This window comes from Glycine max, chromosome 4 (genome assembly GCF_000004515.6).
Source record: "Glycine max cultivar Williams 82 chromosome 4, Glycine_max_v4.0, whole genome shotgun sequence".
In the NCBI taxonomy this organism is placed as follows: domain Eukaryota; kingdom Viridiplantae; phylum Streptophyta; class Magnoliopsida; order Fabales; family Fabaceae; genus Glycine; species Glycine max.
Genome location: NC_016091.4, coordinates 35,746,917 through 35,761,275, shown reverse-complemented (window position 1 = coordinate 35,761,275; position 14,359 = coordinate 35,746,917). Strand labels below are relative to the sequence as shown.

Genomic DNA, 14,359 nt, shown 5'->3' with positions numbered 1-14,359 from the left:
CAACCAAGGATGCCAAGTGTCCCGAAGCGACCAATCAAAGGTTGTATATCATCAAATACTAATCCCCGGACGAAATTAGGGTATGACACCCATTACTTGAACATATCCTATAATTCAAAGAAAAACATGCAAATTTGTACATGCAAACAGAATTGACCTAAAATATTAAACTAGAAACCCAACAAAACTAACAAAATTAACAAATTTAAAAAAACTAGCAAAGCCAAAGAACACTCCCCCCCAATACTTAAACGACACATTGTCCTCAATGTAGCACAATTAAAAAATTAAAAGTGATTAAACCATCAAATAGAGTCTGACAAATGTAATAAAAGTAAAGAAGGAGATAGGAAAAGAAAAACTCCCAAAGTCATGGTGGAAAAGAAGTAAGCTGAAGTAAGGAGATCTTTTGAGCAAGGACAGCCCCCAATGCATAATTTGATGCGTCACACATAAGCTCAAAAAGGGCTGTCCAGTCGGGTGCCTGGATGATGGGGGTGGTAGTCAGTGCTCTTATTAGGCAATCAAAAGCCTCTTTGCATTTATCATTAAAGTCAAACTCCACCTCTTTTTGCAACAAGTTGGATAGTGGAAAGGCTACTTTGCTAAAATCTCTTATAAAGCGCTTATAGAATCCTGCATGACCAAGAAAAGATCACACCTCTCGCACGCAAGAGGGGTAAGGCAATTGTGAAATAACAGAAATTTTTGCAGGATCTACTTCAATGCCCTTATTGGAAATAATGTGGCCTAAAACTATACCTTGCTCAACCATAAAATGGCATTTTTCAAAATTTAGAACAAGGTTAGTTTCAATGCATCTATTCAAAACCTTTTCCAGACTATCCAAACAAACATCAAAAGAGGATCCATATACAGTGAAATCATCCATAAACACCTCTATGCAATTTACTAAAAAATCACTGAAAATACTAATCATGCACCACTGGAAGGTACCAGGGGCATTGCACAGGCCGAAAGGTATCCTCCTATAGGCAAAAGTGCCGAAGGGGCAGGTGAATGTGGTCTTTTCCTAATCCTCAAGAGCAATAGTGATTTGCATATAACCAGAAAAACCATCAAGGAAACAATAGTGAGATTTACCTGCCAGGCGTTCAAGCATATGGTCAATGAATGGCAGTGGAAAATGGTCCTTTTTGGTAACCTGGTTTAGCCTCTTATAGTCAATGCATACTCTCCAACTGTTCTGCACCCGAGTAGGAATCAGCTCCTCCTTCTCATTTTTTATCACGGTGAGGCCAGTTTTCTTTGGAACTACCTAGACGGGACTCACCCATTGGTTGTCGAAGATAGGATGAATGATTCCAGCTTGCAAAAGCTTGGTTACCTCCTTCTTCACTACATCAAGAATTACCGGGTTGAGTCTTCTCTGTGGCTGTCTTACTGGTTTAGCCCCATCCTCTAAATTTATTCGATGCATACATGTGGATGGGCTAATACCAGGAATGTCCGCCAGGGTCCAGCCTATAACCTTCTTATGCTTCTTGAGAACTGATAACAACTTCTCCTCTTGCTCATCAGCAAGGGAGGCAGATATAATTACTGGAAAACTTTTGCTATCATCCAAGTAAGCATATTTTTAATTTGATGGCAGAGGCTTCAATTCTGGTGTGGATGGCTGGATAGTGGTAGAAAGAGATGGTTTCTCAGTCTGTACCTCATAAAGAAAGTCAGAGGCATGTGTACTTCCTGAAACATGGTTAGTTCTATCTGACTCTATAAAATCAATCTCAAGAGGTAAAACATCAGCAGACATGTAATCAATATCAAATTCAGATTCACTCTCAGCATCAAATTCAAACATATGATCAAGTACAAATTCAGATTCAATGCATGAAGAGTGATAGACATGCAGATTAGAATGAAGATCAGTCATGTATTCATCAATAATATGGTCAATTATTTGAACACGAAATACAGAAAGATCTTCAGATGGGTGTTTCATAGCATCAAGAATATTAAAATAAACAGTTATATCACCAAACTCCATAGATAGTGTGCCTGCATATACATCTATCTTAGTTCTAGCAGTTTTCATAAAAGGTCTGCCTAGAATGATGGGAACTGATCCTTTAGAAAATCCCTCCTCCATATTTAAAATATAAAAATCAATAGGTAAAATCAGCTCACCAACTCTAACTAAGACATCCTCTATGAAACCAGCAGGATGGGCAACACTTCTATTAGCTAAATGAATTACCACATCAGTTGACTGCAAATGACCTAGAGATAGAGAATTAAAAATAGACAGAGGCATAACACTAACAGAAGCACCTAAATCTAGCAAGGCATTGTCAAACTTATTGTTCCCTATGATACAAGGTATGCTGAATGTACCTGGATCTTTACATTTTTCAGGGATTTGGGGAACAAATTTACCAATCAATGCGGAGACATTTTTGCCCATACTAATTCTTTCACTTCCTTTAAGCTTCCGCTTATTAGTGCACAACTCCTTCAAGAATTTAGTATATCTTGGAATTTACTTTATTGCATCCAGCAAAGGTATGTTTACCTCTACTTTCCTAAATGTTTCCAAGATCTCCTTCTCTACCTCTTCCATTTTTTTGTTGGAAATTGCTCTTGGAAGGAATGGAAGAGGGATATGCTACTTCTCTTTAGATTCACTTGCATAGAAATTGTTAGGTAACTTAGTCTTTAAATTTTTGTCATCATCTTTTTCTGGAGTAGAGTGAGGTTGGGCAGGTTCATTGGCGGATGAGGAAGATGCTACTGGTTGAGGTCCTTGACACTGCTTTCCTGACCTCAATGTAATGGCACTCACATTTTTGGGATTCTGGACAGATTGAGAAGGTAATCTATCAGAATTCTGGGACTGTTGTTGATTTAACTGTGTAGCCAACTGTCCCATCTGATTAGTTAAGCTCTGAATGGAGGCTCTGGTCTCTTGCTGAAACTGCATGTTTTGCATAATCATTTGCCTCACAAGTTCTTCAAGGGAAGGTTGCGGAGGGGCCTCAACTGTTTGCTATTTCTGGGGCTGTTGCTGTTGTTGCTGCTGGATTGTTGGAGGAACGTATGGTTTGCTTGGGCCAGCAACATTTTGAAAATAAGTTTGTTGTTGTTGTTGCTGCTGCTGTTGTGAAGGATTTGACCATCTAAGGTTGGGATGATTCCTCCATCCGGGATTGTACCTGTTGCTAGAGAGGTCATAATTATTCTGTTGTGGCTGATTTTTGCTGTTGAGGTTGAGGAGGTTTGTTGTAGATGTTTGCAGCATAAGCTTCAGGCTATTCAATTGCTTCAGATTGTTGCACAGAAGGGCAAAGGTCTGTGTGGTGGTTGGCAGAGGAGCATAAACCACAGAGTCTGGCAACAGGTGCAAATTTTTTATTCATGGCCAGTTGGGTTACCAGGTTAACCAAGGCATCTAGTTTACCTTCAAGCTTCTTAGTCTCACCTGATGAATTTGTGGCTACTTCATGCACTCCTCTAATGACAATAGCATCACTTCTAGCACTAAATTGCTGGGAGTTTGAAGCCATCTTCTCAATTAAATTTCTGGCTTCAGCAGGGGTCATGTCTCCAAGGGCTCCACCATTGGCAGCATCTATCATACTTCTCTCTATGTTGCTGAGTCCTTCATAAAAATATTGGAGGAGAAGCTGCTTTGAAATCTGGTGGTGAGGGCAACTAGCATATAATTTTTTAAATCTCTCCCAGTATTCATATAGGCTTTCTCCACTGAGTTGTCTAATGCCTGAAATATCTTTTCTGATGGTCGTGGTCCTGGAAGCAGGGAAATTGTTTTCTAAGAATACTCTCTTGAGGTCATCCCAGCTCGTGATGGACCTTGGAGCAAGGTAATATAGCCAGTCCTTTGCCACTCCCTCTAAAGAATGAGGAAAGGCCTTCAGAAATATGTGATCCTCCTGGACATCTGGTGGTTTCATGGTGGAGCAGACAATATGGAATTCTTTCAGATGCTTGTGTGGGTCTTCACCTGCAAGGCCATGAAACTTTGGAAGCAAATGGATCAGTCCAGTTTTAAGAACATATGGGACATCCTCATCCGGGTATTGGATGCACAAGCTTTCGTAGGTGAAATCAGGTGCAGCCATTTCCCTTAGATTCCTCTCACGGGGTGGAGGTTGTGCCATATTCTCAGAATGTACAAAATCATAATGTTCAAAATTATAATGCTCAAAATCACCAATATCAGAATGCTCAGGATGCTCAAAAGGTACTAAATGATGTCTAACTAATCTATGAAATGTTCTATCTTTCTCAGGATCAAAGGATTGTAAGTCAGACGGATTTCCTCTAGTCATACACTAAATTCAGCATGCACAACTAGTTGTCTTCTTATGCAAGTAACAGTGTAGGTTTGAACTACAGCTACCATTAAATGATATCCAAATGACTTGAAATTTTGTGAGAAACCTTATAAAATGATGAGAAGATAGCACAAAAAATTTCAAATGAAAATTCGAAGTCTAAATATATAAGCTAAAAATGATAAGTTAAGAAAAATAAGAGAATAATACTTGAAAAATAAAAAACTTTTGACAGAATCACTTTTTTTGGACGATGGAGACCTCAGCCAGCCTACGGCCTATGGCCAGATGGCATGGCGTAGGAAATTTTTTTCTACCCCAAATACATATATAACAATTGCGATTCTGATAATCGGAGCAAAAGTTATGGCCGTTTGAAGTTTTGACGAAAATCAAATTTGCTACTTTTTTTGGAAATTTCAAATCTGACCAAACTAAAGGCTCTAGCTATTTTTCCCACAAAATATAGATTAAAAGAAGTTACCACAAAAAATTCAGCCAAAAATAACAACTCTAGCTACTAAAACAAAAAATCCCAAATAATTCAGCAAGGGTGGTCGCTAAAATCCGTCGCTACATGATTTCCACTACTACTCTATTTTGCCGCAAGCAAAAGTGGTCGCTAAATCCGTCGCAAAACACTATTCACAGCAAAACACCCAAAACTGAAATAGGGGAAGCGCTTAATAGAAAAACTAAAATAGAACACACACTAAACAAAATACCAAGACACTAAACAACACTAACACACACACTAACACAACACTAACAATTAAACATAAAACACGAAAGAATTAAACACTAACACGACACTAGCTAATATGAACCTTTGGACACTGCTCCCCGGCAACGACATCAAATTTGATCGAGGCCGTACCCGAGTACAATAGAATTAGAAAAATATCAGAATTAAAATACGTTACTTCCCCTTGATTCACAAGCAAGTCTCTTATCCTAGGTTGCGAGAATTTGTCCTTTATCAGTTCAACCACTTAATCCAACCCTAAATTAAATTACTAAGCGAAATTTAACATAAAGCATTCATTATGTGATTAAGCATCACACACACCAATTACTCATAAACGATCATTGAGCATGAACGTAAATTAAGCGCAGAGACAATTAATCAAGCACTAAGCATGCATGAATTAATAGCAACAAATTCAGAGTAATTAGTGAAGAGGAAAAACTGAACAGAATTTAACAGTAATAATAGAACCTCAAAGAGAACTGTGCTTGATCCTCAAGAGAAAACAATGTTGGGGACTTAGAATTCCATTAATCAAATAGAGAACGGAATTTTATTGATAAAACTAAAAGTCTGAACTGGAATTGTAAAAAACGAAAATAAAAGAGAAAGAGAAGAGAGACAAAAACTAAAAACGAAAAATAGAAGAGAGAGAGAGGAGAGAGAGGAGAGAGAGGGCTAAACTAGAACCTTGGTGCTATTATATAATTTTTAAGCCCCAAAGCTTACAAATCTGTTTTAAATCCAAGCCCATAAGTAAAATCAAATCAAATCTAGATAAGATAAGATCTAGATGAAATAATATCTAGATGAGATCAAATCTAAATAATATCTAGATAAGATAAGATAAGATCTAATTTTGTAGAATAAATTAGTCTGCCTTCTTCAAGTCCAAGCCCAATTCTGGATTCAAGCCCTAGCCCAATTCTAGATTCAAGCCCAATGCTTCGTTAATTCTTGAAATTAGATTAAAAACATCAAATTAGCTGAATGGGCCCAAATAATAAAACTGCCTAATTAATTTGACAATTAAGACTAATCAGTACTTAAAATGGTGCAAAAAGGGTTAAGAAATAGGAGAAAATAATGGCACATCAGCCACCAACTTGAACAACAAGATGACGAAGGAAATGTGTGAGGATTTCAAGATCCAACACCATAATTCCACGCCTTACAAGCCCAAGATGAATAAGGCAGTTGAGGCGGCCAACAAGAACATCAAGAAGATCATTCAGAAGATAACCGTGTTATACAAAGATTGGCTCGAGATGCTCCCTTTCGTGCTGCATGGCTACCAAACCTTAGTGCGCACATCAACTGGGGCAACTCCGTTTTTGTTAGTGTATGGGATGGAAGTCGTAGTACAGTTTGAAGTAGAGGTCCTCTCTTTAAAGATTCTGGCAGAGTCTGGGTTGAAAGAATTGGAGTGGGCCCAAGCGCATTTTGATCGGCTCAATCTTATTGAAGGTAAGAGGTTGGTAGCTATGAGCCACGGGCGCTTGTATCAAAGACGGGTGAAGAATGTTGTCGACAAAAAGGTACGCCCGTGCAAGTTCAACGAAGGGGATCTTGTCTTGAAGAAAGTATCCTAAGCCCTAAAAGACAATAGGGGGAAGTGGGCTCTAAACTACGACAGACCTTTCATCGTGAAGAAAGCATTCCTAGGAGGAGCACTGGTGTTTTCCAGCATGGATGATGAAGAGTGCCTTCACCTGTGAACATTGATATCGTCAAGCAATATTATGCTTAGCACTTGGGGCAGCTAGGGGAGTCAATACATGATTGTACTCTAAGGATCCCTAAAGTTTTCCAGTCCTTTGTAAACTTTGATCGCAACATTTAATAAACATCGAATTGATGGTTTGCATTTCAACCCTTGTGTTGTGTCTGTTATTGCTTTAGAATGCATACTGTCAATCTATAGGGGTGCCGTAAGCGTTTAAGTAAAATTGAACATGATAAACATTTGTTTAAATTGTTACATTTGAACTGCCTAATCATGAGCATGCATGCATATGCATTTTTGTCATCCTGTGAGTCGGAGGATAAGCACAGATTTGGTCGATACCACGCCGAATTCAAAGCAAAGGTAAACAAAGGTAAGTGGTAGCGTAGTCACATTTTATTGCGTAGTGCCATTTCCTGTTTTCAGAAACTTAGGGGAAGGTACGAGCAAGTGCCCGGCCCGTGATCAACAGATCATCATCCCACGTCCGACTCAAGACGTTAAAGAAGCACTACTAGGAGGCAGCCTAGTACCTTTTAAAATTTCTGCTTGTTAATTATTCACCTATGTTTCTTAAAGTCATAATTGAATGCACCTAGTTTGTTTGTAATCCTAGGAATTAAAATAAACAAGTGCAAACTTGGAGGATAGTCAAATTTTGCAAAAAAAAAATGCAAAGTTAGCTCGCCTGGGCAAGCTGAGCTCGCTTGGGCGAGCACCCTCTACATGAAAACATAAAAAGTGGGGGTGAAGCTTTCTTCACCCCAAAACTTCCCCCAACATTAAAAAATGAAGGAGCTCACGGTAGGGAACGATTTTGCATCCCCTAAGCCACCATTTTTGTGCTTTGCTTCCATTTTGGTATCCTTGTTTACTCCATACAAGTAAGTGCACCATTCTTTTGCTTTTTGGCTCACCAATGTTATGTTTGGATGCTTTATTTGCTCATCCTTGCACAAATCCGTGAAGCAATTTTATCCTTGAATTAGTGCTTGTTTTGTTGAGTTAGGGATTTGTAGGCAATGGCCGGCCTAGGTTGTGTTCTGAAATAATTGGGCATGCCGCATAGCCCCCATTCCCCACTTTTTCGAGCCTAAATGTGCGCCCACCAAGTGCTCGGTGAAATGCCTCAATGGCATTTGAGCACAATTCTATGAATTTTGTTTATGGAATTAACTTGGGCATGGGTGGCTGCCGTTGTGGAGTCTAAGGACAGCTTTTAGAAGTTAGGATAGTTGCTCAAATATGTGCTTAGGCCTAGAGACCCAAATGATTTTTTTTAGGATGTAAGAGAGCATAAAAGTGAGGGCATATTGATAAGGTTTTCCCCTTTGGCCAGCATTTGATGAAGGCTGCACTTTAATATTTATTTGCGCCTAGATGATGTGGAAATATTGGTCATAGAGTAGCTAGCCAGAGGTAAACACTTGTTGAACCAAGCATACATGTGGGATAGGTAGCCAAGTGCTTTGCCAATATGCCTATGTGCTGAAGATAGCCCAAAAATGCTTCTCAAAATGGGAGCATATGGCATGAAATGGCTTTGCAAAGTGTGAATGACTAGTAAAAAAATTTCTATCTTTTCCATGAATGTGTAATATGAAATTGTTTTTCAAATAAAAGCAAGTATGTGTATAGCATGAGATGGACTCCTAAGTGGTATATATATGAATAAAATGTGAATGAAATAGCAAAAATGCCACCCAAGATGTATGTAATTTAGGTAGCAAAAATACTTGAATATGCATGTATGTAATTTTAGGTAGCAAAAATACTTGAATATGCATGTATGTAATTTTTGGTAGCAAAAATACCTTGGATATGCGTGTATGTAATTTTTGGTAGCCAAAATACCTTGAGTATTCATGTATGTAATGAGAATCCTGAAACTGGCCTAATACAGGCTAAAGGCCCAAGTGGAGAAGGATAAAGCCCCCGAGTGGAGAAGGATAAAGGCTCAGAGGCAGAGACACTATCAACACTATTAATTGTTGCTGAAGGCCCAGATTAATTTGAAGGCCCAAGTTAAATATGTTTTTTAGTTATAATTTTTATTCATTATAATTTTGGCCCAAACTGTTTAGAAGGCCCATGTTTATTTTTATCTTTTTGTTCAGATACACTATAAGTATTGGTTTTTGTTTTGAATAAAAGAACTTTTGGCATTTGACAAAAATTTGGTGAGAGTTTCTCTCTGGGTTGCTTGTTGAACCAATTATCAGACTTATCAAGGTAATCCTTGTGGCGTCTACCCTGACTTATCTTCCTTCACCGGAAGTAGCGTCATCCAAATCTCTGTAGCCTGTATCAAACGTTCCGCCCCGTAAGGTTCACATAAAAAAATACTTTGAAAATGCATATGTGAAGGTAGGTAGCAAAAATATTTTGAATGCGCCTGTATATTGGTATAGGTAGCAAAAATATCTTGCACACATGTATGTTCATAAATGTAGCTCCTCAAGGAAACGTGTGTAAATATATGTATGTCCCAGAAAAACACGTGCATCGGTGTATGAGTTTGCTCTAAATTTACATTGATATTTGTGTTTTGTTGGAAGGAGTTGTATGCCGTTTTTGCTTGATTTTGCTTTAAAATGGCATTTCCTTGTGAACTGACTTTACAAATGTGTTTTTGCAGGAGATGACCCCGAAAAAGCTTCCCGCAAAGAGGTCTAGGAAGGACACCACCAGAGAAGGCTCCAGCGTTGCCTTGCAAGCTGACACAGACTTAGACATACACTAATTCCGGAGTGCAGAGCATCAGCAGAGCATCAGGAGGAGATAGCCCGCAGGCACTGGGCACCACTTGTGACACCCATGGCTAAATTCGATCCAAAGATAGTCATGGAGTTCTACGCTAATGCCTGGCCTACCGAGGAGGGGGTCCATGATATGCGCTCCTGGGTGAGGGGCCAGTGGATTCCATTCGACGCAGATGCCCTTAGTCAATTCCTGGGGCACCCACTGATCTTGGCAGAGGGCCAGCAGTGTAAGTACGGCCAAAGGAGGAGACAGGTCTCTGGCTTTGATGAGGAGGCTATTGCCCAGCTGTTATGCATACTGGGACAAGATTTCACCCGGTCCGCCGAAGTGTCAGTTGCTACTTAGCAACATTCTAACGCCATTTATGGATGGCGTTGCTACTTAGCAACATTCTACCCAGCGACCACAACTTTGACCTTCCCTTGCCGAAGTGTCAGTTGGTTTATGCCATTCTTACACAGGTGAGTGTGCATGTGGCTTAGCTGATTTCTGACGCCATTTATCAGTTTGCAAGTGTTGCACCCGCGAGACACCCTATGGACCCGAAGAAGTCCAACTGGGCCCTGGGGTTTCCTGCTCTGATCACGGGCCTCTACCAGTTCTACAGGCAGGCAAGAAGTACTGCACCCCCAGGCAGGCGTAGGGCGAGGCACCACAGCAGCCCGGAGACGACCAGCCACAGGCAGCTGATGCACCACCGTCAACCCTGGAGTCCACCTCAGCTCACCTACGGAGGTTTGAGTGCTGCATACGACATGTGGTTGACCAGTAGGCAGCCAACCACTGGGGTCAGGTGCGGCTGAATGAGAGTTTCTATCAATACACTCTACGCCAGTAGGGCCAGGATCCCAACCCTTACACATGGCCTACTCCAGAGCAGTTCGAGGCTGTAGTAGCATGACCTGGAGATTGGCTCGATTTTCAGACGAGAGTAGGGCCCGCGGGGACCTTCGGAGGTGGGGACGAAGCCCAGGAGGATGAGGACATGGCCGACCTGATAAACTTCCTCCTGTGATGAGGCAGGGCTGCACGATCGGATCGCCAAACTTATGACTTGTCTTCTTTTGACATTATCACTTTTGGTTATTTTGTTATTTTCGTTGTGATTTGACATTATTGCTTTTGGTTGTTTTGTTATTTCCATTGTGATTTGACATTATTGCTTTTGGTTATTTTGTTATTCCCGTTATGATTTGACATTATTGCTTTCGGCTTTGTTTTGTTATTTCCGTTGTGATTTGACATTATCTACTTCCAGTTGTCTGTTATGTTTGAACTGAACATGCCGTTGTCGCTTTCAGTTATCTGTTACTCATTGTGAGTAATTTTACTGCGTCTAGCATATTGTCGTATGAACTTTACGATGGTTTGTCTGAAACGCCCTTTTGGTGATAAATTGTAATCTCGGATACAAACCGTGCTCGGATTGCAAGCTGTTTTTAATCTTTTCTTTGCTTGAGGAAAATTGATTGAAAGAAATAGCTAAAAGGAAAAACAAAAAACAAAAAAAAAATAATTAATCAATTAACCAAAAGAAAAAGAAAGGCCAACACGCTTTTGAAAAGAAATAATTGCCAATTTTTCACCGGTCATAACACAAGTGGATTTTTGGAGAAAAAAAATGTTTGTGTACACCAGAAGGGTGAGTGCTGTGAAAGTTTTCCCGAATGCCTAAATGGACTCGGATGTGTGCATAAATTGATAAAAGAGCATCTTTTGGAAACATTGGGTTGATTTTAAATAGGGAAAATGAACCCTAAGCCTTAGTGTTACATGGCCACAAAACTTGACGCTTGAGTGTCCACATAGGTGCATTGATGCAATCCTACCCCCCAAGGGCATTGGAAAGAAGACTCCAAGAAGATTGAGCCAGAGATGCAAGAGAAGGCCCTAGGGTTTTCATGAGTCTTAGGGTAAATTTTGGGCCCATGGACTAAGTATGAGTCCACTTATCTTTGTACATATTAGATTAAGGTTTCATTATTTTTGGGTCTTGTATTTAGGGCTCCATAATGTAGGTAGGATACCCTAGAAATGTAGGATTTTTCAGTCCTTGTATTTTAGGGCACCTAGACTAGTTTTAGTATTAGGGGTAGTTTTGTAATTTTACATGCATTAAATGAATATTTGATGTGTGTTGGAAAATAAATTTAATTGAATTGGGAGAAGCTCAATCCAATTAAATTTTAGAGGGGGAGGTGAGCATTTGCTTGTTACACCCCGTTGCCACATCATATAGTCACACTTTGTGCATGTCCTTCATGCTTTACATGCCTCATGACACCTAAGCACACTTAGTGGAGAATCTTTGACTTGATCTTGGATTAGTGGGCTGAACCATAGCTAAATTTCACTAATCATAATTAGTGAAATTTTGGCTCCACAAATTCAATTTCAAATTCAAGTAAAATTTGAATAGAAATTCAAATTTCCCACCAATTTTGTGACACTTAGGCTATAAATAGAGGCCATGTGTGTGCATTTTTTCAACTTTGATCATTTGAAAATTAAACTTCAGATTTCAGAGCTCTTTTAGAGCACAAAATTTCATGCTCTTTGCTTCCTCTCCCTTCATTCATCTTTTTCTTCCTCCAAGCTCTTATCCATGGCCTCTTATGGTGGTGAGCTTCTTCTAGACTCATCTTCTCCTTGAAGTGGCGTCTCCTCTCTCTCTTCCTTCTCCATTCCACTGCCATTCATCTTCCAAGAAGCAAAGGAATCCATTGATGAAGAAGATCCTAGGCCTACAATCTCCAATGGAGCTTACATCATGTGGTATCAAGAGCATCTTCATCTAGGTGATGTTCCTATGCTTCCTCTATCTTTTTGTTCGGTGAATTCTCTATAATTCCTTGTTTTTCATCTTATTCTCCATGTATATCCTCCATTGTCTTGTGGTTTGGGGCTTTTTAGAGTAGATTCAAAAAAAAAAAAAAAAAAAAACCGATCAAATCTTAGATCTACACTTGTTCTTGCATTTCTATGGTTCAAATTTTGTAGATCTACTCTTGAATCATGTTTTTGTGTTGATTTTAGGTTCTATCATTTTTCATTCATAATATTCTTGTGCTGAACCTTTAGATCTAAATTTTCTTCCAAAATATTGATTAGAAAAAAAAAACACAAAAATTTAAGTGTAAATCACTTAATCCATGTTGTCTTAGAGTCAGTTTAGTCATAGTAATTGTCACATTTTGTTCTAAGTTTGTGTTGAATTTTTATTTTGTTTATTGAATTCTAGATACATTTGTTCATGTATTCTTGTCATTCTTAGCCTATCTTTTGAATTTTGAGTCTAATTCATGCATGTTATTTAGTTCATAACATGTTCTAAATCAATTCCTAGAAGTAGTCTTGTTGTTGAACTCTTTTTTGTTTTCTAAGTTTTCTACATGATGCTTATGATGAAGTTGAGTTGTGGTGCTGAGTTGTGGCTGGATTTGTGAATCAAAATAAGTCTTAAGCTCTCTTGAATTGTGTTATTCAAGATAATTGAGCATAAGCAAACACAAATTGTAACTATCCAAGCCTTAAGCAACATAAACACTACTCTTGATTTCTAGGTTGAAATCGCTGGTGCTGGCAGTTTGAACATACAAACTTGTATAAATTACTGGGAATTGGTCACTACATGTTTTGAGCTGAAATTTTTATTGAATTTTATAGACATCTGGACCAAAATTATGAAAAAAGAATCAAGCCACTTGGATTAAAGGAAAAAATAAGAAAAATCACACAAGTTGGCTGAAAAATCAGTGTCCAGGAAAAAAAAGTGAAAGGGAAGTATGCTTGTTGTTTTGGCTCAAAATTTGTTCTATTATTGGTGCCTATTTTACACCAATCCTAGTTCTGAAATTTCAATTGAAAATTATTGTGAAAACAAGTGCCAAAACTATAGGTTTCTTGAGTCTTTTTTTTAGTTTTTCTACTCTACTCTAAAGCCATTCTATGTTTCTCTTTGAGTCCTAGCTTGCTTTTGTATGCTTTTCATTGCTTTAATTGTTGAATAATCCTTGAAAATTTGTCATGTTAAAACTATATTGGTTTAGCTTTCATTTCATTTTTTTGTCTTTGGTTATTGCTTGTCTCTTTGTTTCCTTGCTTGTGAGTTGCCATATAGGGAATTGGAGCCATACCTTGAAGAATTTGAGTCAAGAAGCAAGGGGCCAACCACCCGAAGAGCTATTGGACTAAGAAGCACTCCAAATTGAGTGAAACACCAAAGAGAGAATAACCACCACAATTGTGGACTTTTTTTTTGTAATTTTGTAATTGGCAATTTGCTTTGCTTTCAAATTTTGTAACAAAAAGGCCTTTCATTGGAAGTAAGTTGGGAGCCTCCAACAGGTCACCCTACTTCCATTTGTGTGTAATAAGTTTAGGCAATTTTCCCTTAGGATAGTGAGTGTTTTGTTGGGAACCTTAAATGAGTTCATCCAAACACTCTTAGGATTCGCCAAGTTTGCATTTCTTGCACTTTAATTTCTTGCTTACTTTCATAGCTTATTTCCTTTACCCTCCATTGTCAAACCGCCTAGATAGCTTGCCTTTTACCAATTAGTTTTTACCTTATCTTTCACACCTCTTTTAGTGTTTATTTTGGCTAGTTTCAACCATAGTTTCTTTTACCTTTTGTTTTCAAACCCCCAACAAGAAAGAACCATAGCTTAGGAACCAACATGAGTCTTCATTCTTCATCTAGTGTTAATGGTGAGGGTTCTACTCCTAAGGATCCCTTGTATAAGATATTAGATGAGTTGAGATCCCTTAAGTTGTGGAAAGAAAAACAAGAAAGAAAAGAAA

At 38.7% G+C, this 14,359-nt stretch overlaps 1 non-coding gene across 1 annotated transcript; it reads left to right on the top strand.

Annotated features, from left to right (window-relative positions):
* Positions 1 to 3,657: 3,657 nt before the first annotated feature.
* Positions 3,658 to 3,764, top strand: LOC113001566 (small nucleolar RNA R71). Its single transcript, XR_003266960.1, has one exon. It is a non-coding gene; the product is annotated as a small nucleolar RNA R71 (small nucleolar RNA).
* The last annotated feature ends 10,595 nt before the right edge of the window (positions 3,765 to 14,359 follow it).